This window comes from Dermacentor albipictus, chromosome 5, assembly GCF_038994185.2.
Source record: "Dermacentor albipictus isolate Rhodes 1998 colony chromosome 5, USDA_Dalb.pri_finalv2, whole genome shotgun sequence".
NCBI lineage: Eukaryota > Metazoa > Arthropoda > Arachnida > Ixodida > Ixodidae > Dermacentor > Dermacentor albipictus.
Window position 1 is genome coordinate 131449680 of NC_091825.1, and position 10653 is coordinate 131460332.

A 10653-nucleotide genomic window follows, 5' to 3' on the forward strand; every position below is an offset into this window, starting at 1 on the left:
AGCGAATGAAGAATGGCCGTTGCCATTTCAAATGGTATGCGGACGCTTGCAACCTGTTAAACCATAGAAAAACGGCTTCACAATCACGGCTGGCCCAGCACATAGTAGTTTTTACGTTTATTCTTGAAGAACAGCTATCGAAGCTATACACTTCGACGCAGCGAAATGAGTTCAACCAGCGACGCACCCACTGGCGAGTATGTTCTACCGCGATTGTCAGTAGAACTTTCCGTCTGATAGCCTGCGAATTACACTAGTGGTGAAGTGCGTGCACTCGTCCGAAGTGACACTTAAGACTAGGCTCGCCAAAGCAGACCGGCTGCCTTATAAAGGGAGAGAGAAAAGGATGCATAGAAAGGCAGGGAGGGAAAACGCAGGCAGTTCCGGTTGGCTAACCTGCGCGGAGGAAAGGGTGAAGGGGAATAACTAGAGAAGGAGAGCGGAAGGGGAAGATAGAAAGAAATAGAGACGAGCACGACCAAACCGCGTACACTACACAGCGGTAGGAGGCGGCGTTCTTAGTCTATCGTGAAGCCCCGCAGACCTTATAAAGTTTCCTACAACGATTACCAGATGAGCTCTGGCGCTAGTGTCGGTAGGAACTGTAAGCATGCTGCTTCAACGAGCATGAGAATGATGATAAATATATGGATTTGTCGGAACTTCGTCCTCCCAACTCCAAACCGTTTCGTTACGAAGAAAAATTGATCATTCTTCAACTGTCGCACTATAGATGCGACAATTATCAAATATCATGTGTGTGCGCAGGAACTTGTCAACTTCGTGCACTTCGAAAAAAACTAGAAACTGATTTCTTTGGAATTTTGTTCGAAAGGTTGTGGGGATCGCACGCGCATCCCGATATCTCCGGAGCGGCCACGCGGTTATCACGCGATAATCACGTGCTCGCTCGCGGAGGGTAGCTGGGGAGAGGGCACCTTCGCCGCTCCCGCTGCTCTTCGCGCCTGGCCGCGACGCTGCAGCCAAGGCACCCCGTTCCCTCCTTTCCCTTTCTTGGAACCGGGGAGACTCCTCTCCGCCGCTCGGGAGAAGCGCTATTCCCCCGACGGATTTTTGTCTCACGGTAGAAGAGCTTGCGAACGGCCGCATCTCAAATCAGCCGCTGAGACCGCCGCACGCCGTCCCCCCTGTTGCGCCCGGCCTTTGTGTGCGACTCACCGCCCCAGGGCCCGAGCGCGGATCCACTTTTGGGTGAGCTGAACTCTTATCGGCCTCTTTTGTGGTTCCCACATTGTGCGGTTTGTTTCGCCCCAGACGTGCGGAATGCTCCGCCGCTGTGGTTGTGTTTTGTGTTGTATTTGTGTGTGTTGTGGCTGTTGTTGTCTGTTGGAATCATTGTACACCAAGGTGAATAAACACCTTAGGTCGAGACTCACCCTGTCCCCACTGGCCTGAACCCACCGTGGTCGCAACTCACTGCGAACCGCGGGTTAGGGGTCACAGCTCTGACTGCTAGGGCTGCTGCGAAAGTGCTAGGGAGCGACTGCCGCTCCGCCGGCGCTGTGCGATCCAGAGAAGGGTCAGGTGCGCACGCGCGAGCCTGAGTAATACCCCTATAAGGTAAAGTGTAATAAAGAACGCCACGAGAACTTCTGAAGCCACAAATGAAGGCCTAGCGAAAGCATTACTGCCTTTAGTTCCCGTGATAGCTGAACATTCGCAGCAGCCGTGTTCGCTCGACTCATATTTGCAGAAAATACTAGCGTTGAATCACCATGGGCCACGTTATAGTAGTTTATTTTGCGCTTTGTTTATCCTTCGAGCTAGATGCTTGGTGCTAACGAAAAGAGAAAAAAGAATCTCCCAACCATCATCAAGGCATTTTGAAGATCAATTTCCTTCGCCTTCCGACTGCACCTAATAGGCCTTCGATATATACCTTAATAAATATTGTTTTATGGTCGTGATTATGATGATGGTAAAAATTATTATGATAGTGACCGAAACAAAGCAAAAAAAAGAAAATCCCCCAAGCATTGTCAAGGCCTTTTGACGATTAATCTCCACCCCGCCTCACGTCTTGTTCCACATATTAAGAGGCCTTCGAGCCATCCCTCAATAAAAACATTTTTATCGTCATAATGACGGTGATGAAGCTAACAATGATGGCGGCGACCTTCTTCGTAGAACGCAAAGACGCCAGCTGCGCCGCGGACGTCTCTAGCGCGAAGACATCCACCTTAACCCGCGCCATCTCTTTCCGCATGCTTCGCATCTTTCATTACGAAAGCACGCCCTTTGTTTGCTATTGTGTAAAACTGCGCACGATGGGAATGTCAGATCCTATAGACAAAGTTAAGAACTTGCATCTTTTTTTCCATTACGCACAAACGGGCACGAGAGCAACTGAGCAGCTCGCGGCGGAAGTTTAATTTCGATCGCTCAGGAAAATGTTCGCGAAGCGTTAAGTTCGGCCAGATGCACAGCGCTCCGTCGCGGCATTCATTCGTTTCTCACTCTACAGATACGGCGCCAGCGCAGCGCAGTCTCATTTGAAAGGAATCGCATTAGTGGCACTCAGGCAAAGAATGTCAGCCTTACTTGTAGCTTCTTGCTGAAGAGTTTTCCCCCCTTGAAGAATGTCGATACGCTCTGTGTACCTCAGCAGAAAAGCGAGGGAATTCGTTTTGCAAGCACGAGAACTCGAATCATTCACTTCCTTTCCTACAATTTCCGCCTGGAAGTAGATAGCGTAGGGCTCGCGAAAGTCGACCGACCCAAGTGTGGCGCAATGTATACAAAGAAGGAAAGCGTATTAATACACAAGCTACTATTACCCTAAATCTTATTGTTTTTCTGTATTCTGTTCTTGCGCAAGTTGTCGTAAGTAAATAGTTGATCCGTTTCTATGGAGAGCGCAAATAATACTCATTTTGGGCGCCTTCATGAGCGTCTCTCACAAATTATTTCATCAATGAACGGGGGATAACACCCGCTCTCTCGAAGGAAAGTGCATGAAAACAATCTGCAATAGTTCTGATGGCGAACTAGCAAACGTAGCCATAAGAACGCAAGCACAAAGACTGTAGTAAGGGAGCACGGCGTTTCTTTAGTGATAAGTTCTCGCTTCCACTGGATCATAAAGAAGCCGTATGAATGAAAACTGCGTCCCGCGATGAATATTGCAGGCCCCCTTCAACGAGCGGGCGAAATACGACTCGATGATAATGCGGCAAGACTGTCGTTTGTTTTTTCCCACTATATTATTGACGGTGGGCTCAATGTTTACACCGCGTGTCTACTGTATAAGGCCAACGAGAACGACCGTTTTCGTTTGCGGAAGACGGCCCTCTTTGTGTTTGCAGCGATGGAGAGCCCAACCATGCGCGCAGCCTTTGGGTGGCGCAACGACGGATCAACGCAAGAAGTGGCGGACAGATTATGCGCATCGGCAAAAAGGCAAGCCGATGACCCATCGCGATGACGACGGCCAAAGGGCAGGAGCAAGAGACCAGAGTGGGTCAACCCCAGCCCAAATTCTATCAGTGGGCCCATTTGACGTTAGTGCCGCTCATCGATCACTCGCGAAAGCCGAAAAGGTTACACGGAGAGGTATATTGCACCTCTGTATTGAATAAGCAGTTCTCAAGCTCTCAGGGCTCGCTGAAGCTCACGGAAGAGAGAACGACGATAGTCTTCTCAGCTATATATAGGATGCCGCGATGTGTCATCATCAGTGTCGTAAGAAACTGCGGAAGTGGAAGAACGCAGCTCGCTTCCGTTTACCGCTGGCCCATTCGGCTGCCCCGACAGCTGTCGGGACTGCGAAGAGCAATGGCGCTTTAAACAAAAAGGGGAGGTGCAGACAAGGAAACAAAATTACCATCTACATCTACTCGAAATATTTTAAGGCGAAAGTGTATTTGTCGCATTTAGGGGCTGACTGCTGTCGTCTGTTTAAAAAATGTCTGATGTCGCGACGGACTTCAGCCATAGCGGCGCAAACATGTGCGGTGCAAGCTGACGTCCTGCGGCCGCAAGAAAGGTAGACTTCGTCATAGTGACGACTGTTATTGTTGTAATCCTGACGTTCTACTATCGCAAAAAGAGGCTAAGCTCTGTAGAGAGAGCGCATCGTGGAGTCAAAAGCCGTATACGTCTTAGGTCAAAAAAAGCTATACTTCCACATTTTTTGCCCAATTTGCGCAATTTCTCGCTTAAAATGTTTTGCTCATTCCCTGTAGCTGGAAGCCGTCACTGTTAATACATTCCTCCGTAGATGCGCACGTGAGATGCCGTTATTGTAATATTTCTTCCTTCTTCTTGTTTTTTTTTTATTCCTGAAACAAATAAATGAAAGGAGAGGAGAGGGAGGCCAGAGGCGCACTTTCCCGAATAATGTTGCACCGAGCAAGGGCACTAACTTTGCTGCTTTTGTCAGGTTAGTTTATTGTAAGCTTTGAACGCTTTCGGTTTATGTAGTTTTTATTAACCTTACACGTCGAAACACGCCTCAGTGGCAGAGCCTACAGCGTATATAGTTATGAAGCATCGACATGTAGTCGTTCAAAGTGATAACCAATGGCATACAATATGTGCCTACGCAGGATGTTTTTCTTTTTTTTTTTATCTACACCAATTTTTTTAAAGATTGCCTATGGCAGATAGCACAATTCTAACCCTTGATCTAAATTACTCGATGTGGCGGTCGTTACCCCTACCAGAAATCATATGTTCAATTGAATAATTACTGTAATTACCCTAAGTAAATCTGTTAATTAATTAATTTACGCCACATATTTCAATCTACGAATTATGGCCGCTGAGTTCGCGCGGCGTATCCGCTTGGAACGAATTCTCTGGAAAGCACCAGTTCCGAGATATTAATTTTCGAAGTGTCCGACGAAATGAATTCGTGTTCCAGTTACTCTTGTGCTTCAATACACACTACGTAAAACATCGGTTTGATGGCGCTCGCCTCCGGCGCATCGTGGGCCTACGAAAGAGTTCGGGTTTCTACCAGAAAGCTCGCCTTCGTGCATATCGTTCGCCGTCTGCGTTTCCCGGTAAACATTACGGTTACCTAAGCTGCAGTTGCCGGAAAGCGTGAGAAGCAGTCAGGCATCTTTGAATGCTATCGCGTTCCACTCTTAAAGCGGAAGCTCAAGCGCTCTTCATTTTCTTTCTTCTGCTGATCTTTCCTTTTTTCTAATTTCGAGGAGCTATACTCCGTTCCATACATAGCCGTCAGTGCTGTGGAGGCTAGAGAAACTTCTTGCAGTGGCTTCGTTCGCACTTTGATATAGTCTGATGTTCTGCGACCGCAATTGTGCGCAACTGTTTCCTCATATAGGCTCAGTACCGGATGGAACAATTCTTAATCCTTAGAAACAAAGGCACTGTGGTATATGGCTGCTAATGCGTTGTTTCATATGTTTTATTTTTGCTCTTCATTTCGGTTTGTTTATGTGCAACCCGTCGCCAGGAGGCACACGCACATGCTCGCGCGAGCGAATGCTGTTGGCGCGCAGAGATACATAGTTGGAACGTGCGGAGTGACCGCGCATTCCATCTATGACCGTGCATGACAGAGCATTCTCGACAGGAAAGTACATGCTAAAAACAGTTGCACCCTTTGGGGTTTATATTTGCCACACAACAATAATCGTCATCTGTCTTATCCGCGTTTCCTTTCTTTAACGCGGCGAGCCCGGTACATTCCAGTAGCGAACGGCATGCGCGTTATCAGCACGACATAGCATTCTCGACAGCAAAGTAACGAGCGCTGCATTTTCAAGAAAGGAAACGCGGGCAATACCGATGACGATTTTTGTTGTGTGGGAAATATACACTCCAAAGGGTGTAAACTTTTCTTAGAGTGTATGGAGTTGGACACATCCCGTCGTAGACGAAGGTGTTGGATATCCCTTTGTCTTGCTGCCCGAGTCTCTCCACGCTGTCTACTCGTCGAAAGCAGCGGGTCATAGTCGAGCAAGCGTGAAATTTCTGGAACAAATTGCAGGCTTGTAGTCCTTATAACTCCGGATGCGCAAAGGTTTGCGCTTGATGGATTATACCTACTATTGCTGAGTGATATCTCTCAAACGCGACCACTCCCATTCGTATCGACAAATGTCCTGCAGAGCTGTGCCTCACTGAACGCCACCCGCCGTGGTTGCTCAGTGGCTATGTGTTGGGCTGCTGAGCACGAGGTCGCGGGATCGAATCCCGGCCACGGCGGCCGCATTTCGATGGGGGCGAAATGCGAAAACACCCATGTACTTAGATTTAGGTGCACGTTAAAGAACCCCAGGTGGGCGAAATTTCCGGAGTCCCCCACTACGGCGTGCCTCATAATCAGAAAGTGGTTTTGGCACATAAAACCCCATATATTATTATATTATTATTATCACTGAACGCCAAGCTAGAAGCTAAGCTTAGTTCCGATTGCGCCACGCGTGGCGAAACAACAGCGTTATCTATACAAGCAATGCGTGCTTTATCAAGAAATGTATCTCTTTTTCCTCTACACAACGATACTGAAGTAACGCACATGCTTAGTACGGTTGCAGATGTATAAGCGATAATAGTACGTCATGTTTTCATTAAATGCGGTTTTAGCAAGCCGATATTAAAGAGAATTAGCAAATGGTTAGACATCTGCATGCAACCCTCCATTGTTCAGGAAGTCCAGTAAGGATATGCATTGAAAATTTCTTCCAGTAGCATAGTTGTAAGTAAGGAATTAAGCGTAATCTTTTACGTATATTCAATTACATTTATTAGTAATTTGATAACTGATCGATTATATTTTTACTCTTTAAACGCTCACTGTAAAGCATATACTTTTCTTTACATTAACGAATTACATGCAACCAGTTATTTATTGACAAGGACATTATTTATTAACAGACGACGCAGTTTTGAGCACTTCAGTTTTGCGTCAACGTGGTGACCGCGTGGGCGCATACGTTTAGAAAAGCCTATGGAGCGCTAAGCACTAGGAGCGATATGTATTATTTCCTCAGTTTTAACGCTCCATCTGGTACTAGCCGACGATATGAACCGGCACGGCTATATATAGCTTGATAGCGGTGACTGCGGACGTTGATGCGAAGAACTCACCTGTGGACGGTTTCTTTTTTCCGCGATTTTAATAGAGCCGACCGGGAGCACCTTCTCCGAGCCCCACCAGCAATGAAGCGCTGCTCTTATTGGAGGACCATGACGCGAGAATCGCGGAATTGAACAACTATAGTCTAGCGAGCAAGCTGTTCGTACGTTAAAACACCACCTTTCGCTTTAGGGGCCACGTCGAGCAAGTTTTGAGCGTAGTTGTCGTGGTGTCTTCAGTACGAAAAAAAAAAGGTCACACTACCAGACGATATTTTTAAAAGCAATTGTTAGTGAAAATAAACAACACGTTAAGGGCTGCATGCAGCGGGCACAGTGAAAGAGCCAGGCCAGATCGTTCAATGCACTTTACTCGCGCAATGTGAATAAACGTTAGAAAGAAAGTAAGGTTAAAATAATTGATTACATTTTAGTAATTGCTCAATTGCGTTCTTGGGGCAGTAACTCGTAACTAAAATCAATTGCATTTCGGAATTAAATAATTGTAACTGTAATCTGTTACTGTTCTCCTGTAACGTGTAAAAGCCTGAATAGCAGGGATTTGGGAATATCCGGTGGTATACACAGATTCCTCCATTGACGTATATAATGTCTCGGCGGTATCTCCGTGGAGTGGAAATCACCGTTGCGTAGTATTGAACCATGCGTGATCGAGGCTCAGAAACATGCCATCCAAGAACGCAACGCCTGTGACATTAAACATTAAACTTGTGACATTAAATTTATGGCCTCAGAGATTAGAAGTGGCGCGGTCGCAGAGGAGCGTGCGGGATCTCTCACGCCATGCCAGCAGCGTAGAGCTTAAATCATGGTGCCTACGTAAGCAGACGCAATCACTTCTGAATGTCCCGACTAGTAACTATAACATAAAAGAACCTCGATAGCACATTCAATCGTAACCCTATGCTAATGAAAAACGATCATAAATAGTTTTAGTGCGCAGAATAAGCAAAAGAATGTTTCTTTAGGAGGCGTGCGGCCAGGCTTAACGAGATGTATGACGCATCACTATGTATTAGTGCTGGTAATTACTGTCCTTGCGTGTATCAGAAAACCAAAGGTTTAATAAATGTTTATGCTACCTAAATATTCATACTGGAGGCTCAAAACATTCCCGAGGGTGTTTGCTCGGTGTTTACAGATAAATGTTTCAGTTTGGGCGCCTTAATAACACTAAGCAAAATTTCGGACCATAGGTCAGCAAAATAAATGGAACTCGCTAAAGTTCACCCACAAAATATGCTTTTCGCTTAGGGTGCCACTCGCACTCAGACTCTCCAAAATTCTACTCATGCCGAGCCTCACTCGGACTCAGACCCAAAAATATACTCAGCTGCGCTCAATCGGAATCAGACTCATGGCTAAGCCTCACAGTCTAAGTGAGTGTGAGGGACACGACTCATTGGTTAGGTTGCCGACGCAGGATAATGAGACTTGCAGTGTAGGCTTGTTTTTATTTATGACATCGTAGGGTATTCTAGTAGCGCAAGCAGGAACACCTGGACATAAATTACAAAACACAAAATTACATAATACAGCACGGACACATGATTGTTGGAAGTTAGCGCCCTGTATGTGTGCGTGCATGCGTGTGTGTGTGTGTGTGTCTGTGCGTGTGTGTGTGTATGTGCGTGCGTGCGTGCGTGCGTGCGTGCGTGTGTTCCTCCTCTAGACTGCCTTATACAAAAACTAAGCAGCATCAGGCAGGGTTACCCGCCGTGGTTGCTCAGTGGCTATGGTGTTAGACTGCTGAGCACAAGTTCGCGGGATCGAATCCCGGCCACGGCGGCCGCATTTCGATGGGGGCGAAATGCGAAAACACCCGTGTACTTAGATTTAGGTGCACGTTAAAGAACTCCAGGTGGTCGAAATTTCCGGAGTCCTCCACTACGGCGTGCCTCATAATCAGAAAGTCGTTTTGGCACGTAAAACCCCATAATTTTTTTTTTATCAGGCAGGGTTATTCTTTGGCGTGATCTCATATAGGAGCGAGGAGTACAAATATTTACGGCCCCGTTTCCTGTCACTCAGACACCTCGGTACCAGCCCCTGTTGGGGAGTCGGCCCACTTCGACAGCGCAATGGCATGCCTTCACCATAGGCGATGCGCAACTACGCCTTTCCCCTGCCATCACATTGTAGCTTAACACACGTGGACTGAGCCGTTAGAGACCTCATCTCCGCAGCATGAACTTCCTGATGATACTTTTAAGGAACGGGAACTTAAAATGGCGCAGTTTCAGCGTTCCAGGAAAGTAAATGAAGGACCTCCCGTGTGGGAGCAAATTTCATTTCTGATGGCTTCACTCGGGACGTCTACCTCGGTTCCGTCGGGTCTCGCGGTTGGTGCTTCGCAGTAAAGCAAAAGTGGGCAGACGAAACGAGAAAGCAAAGCTGCGACGTTCTTCGGCGCTCCTATCGCAAAGAGCTTGCTCCTTGGAACCGGGTGTAGGTGTGTAAAAGTGCGCGAGTGAAGCAGGGCGTAGGCGTTGGTTTGAGCATCGAAAAGCGCTTTGAGAAGAGGCGCGTACATTCAGGAAACCATGCCTTTTCATTTCCCGCGTCCTGTCCACGGTAGGGGCCGGATTTGGAGGCGATAATTAATGAAGAGGGCTTCTCTTTCTGTGTGAATATTGATTGCCTGGCGTGGTGGCGGAATAATCGACGAAGAACCACTTCATATTCATAAGCTGCACTAGACGAGGCGCGGACATCCTTCGGAGGTTTGTGATGTTCCGATAGCATCCGGATGGGACTGCTCTGATGAAGGTAACAAAAATATAAAAATACTGAGAAATCAAGCGCTCGCCATAGCCGGAGGGTCTGTCTGAGTTAACTAGTACTAATGTTGAAGTCATTGCATATCTTACTTGTAGCTGTTAGGAATACTTGGGGTTGTCGAAATGCATGGAATATGGGTAAGCTCATGGAGGAACGAAAGCATAGGAGAGGCACCGGCCATCAGGGACGTACTGGAGAAAGTGTGGCGGAAGTCACGGGCTGTTTTTCGCAAATGATCACTGGCACTGGTACCCCAAACGTCAACGTTGCCATAGCAACCACGCTTTTGAAGATCTCGCTTTTGCTCTAGGGTTCTGAAAAGCGAGGCAGGTTTTTTTCGGCTCGTGTCTATCTCGCAGTAGATTCTGTTCGCGAGACAACCTGACTTTGGAGCATGGTGTGTAAGCATGGAAGTTGTGTTTTGGGTGTGTGATTAAGTTGTCAGTCAGCAACAGACACACTAAAGTAATCATGGCATGGGTCTTCGTCGTCGTCTTCAACGTGCCACAGGAAAGCACTGGAGCACGTCTGCTTCACTGAAACTGTTGCAGAAGTTTCGTAGTCTCTGTTTTGAAGCACGTCGGTAGCACACTAGCTGCGGAATGTTGAAATGCAAAGTCAAAGTCTATCTGCTTCGGTGAGCTGATTGGAAGCGCAACATGATATGGCATACCAACATGACTACATTTCCCGCTTCTAAAACGTGACGTCAAGGCTTCTCCTATTTTCCTTCTCTCCTACATGGGGTAAGCTAACGTTACATATGCGCGGAGGGCA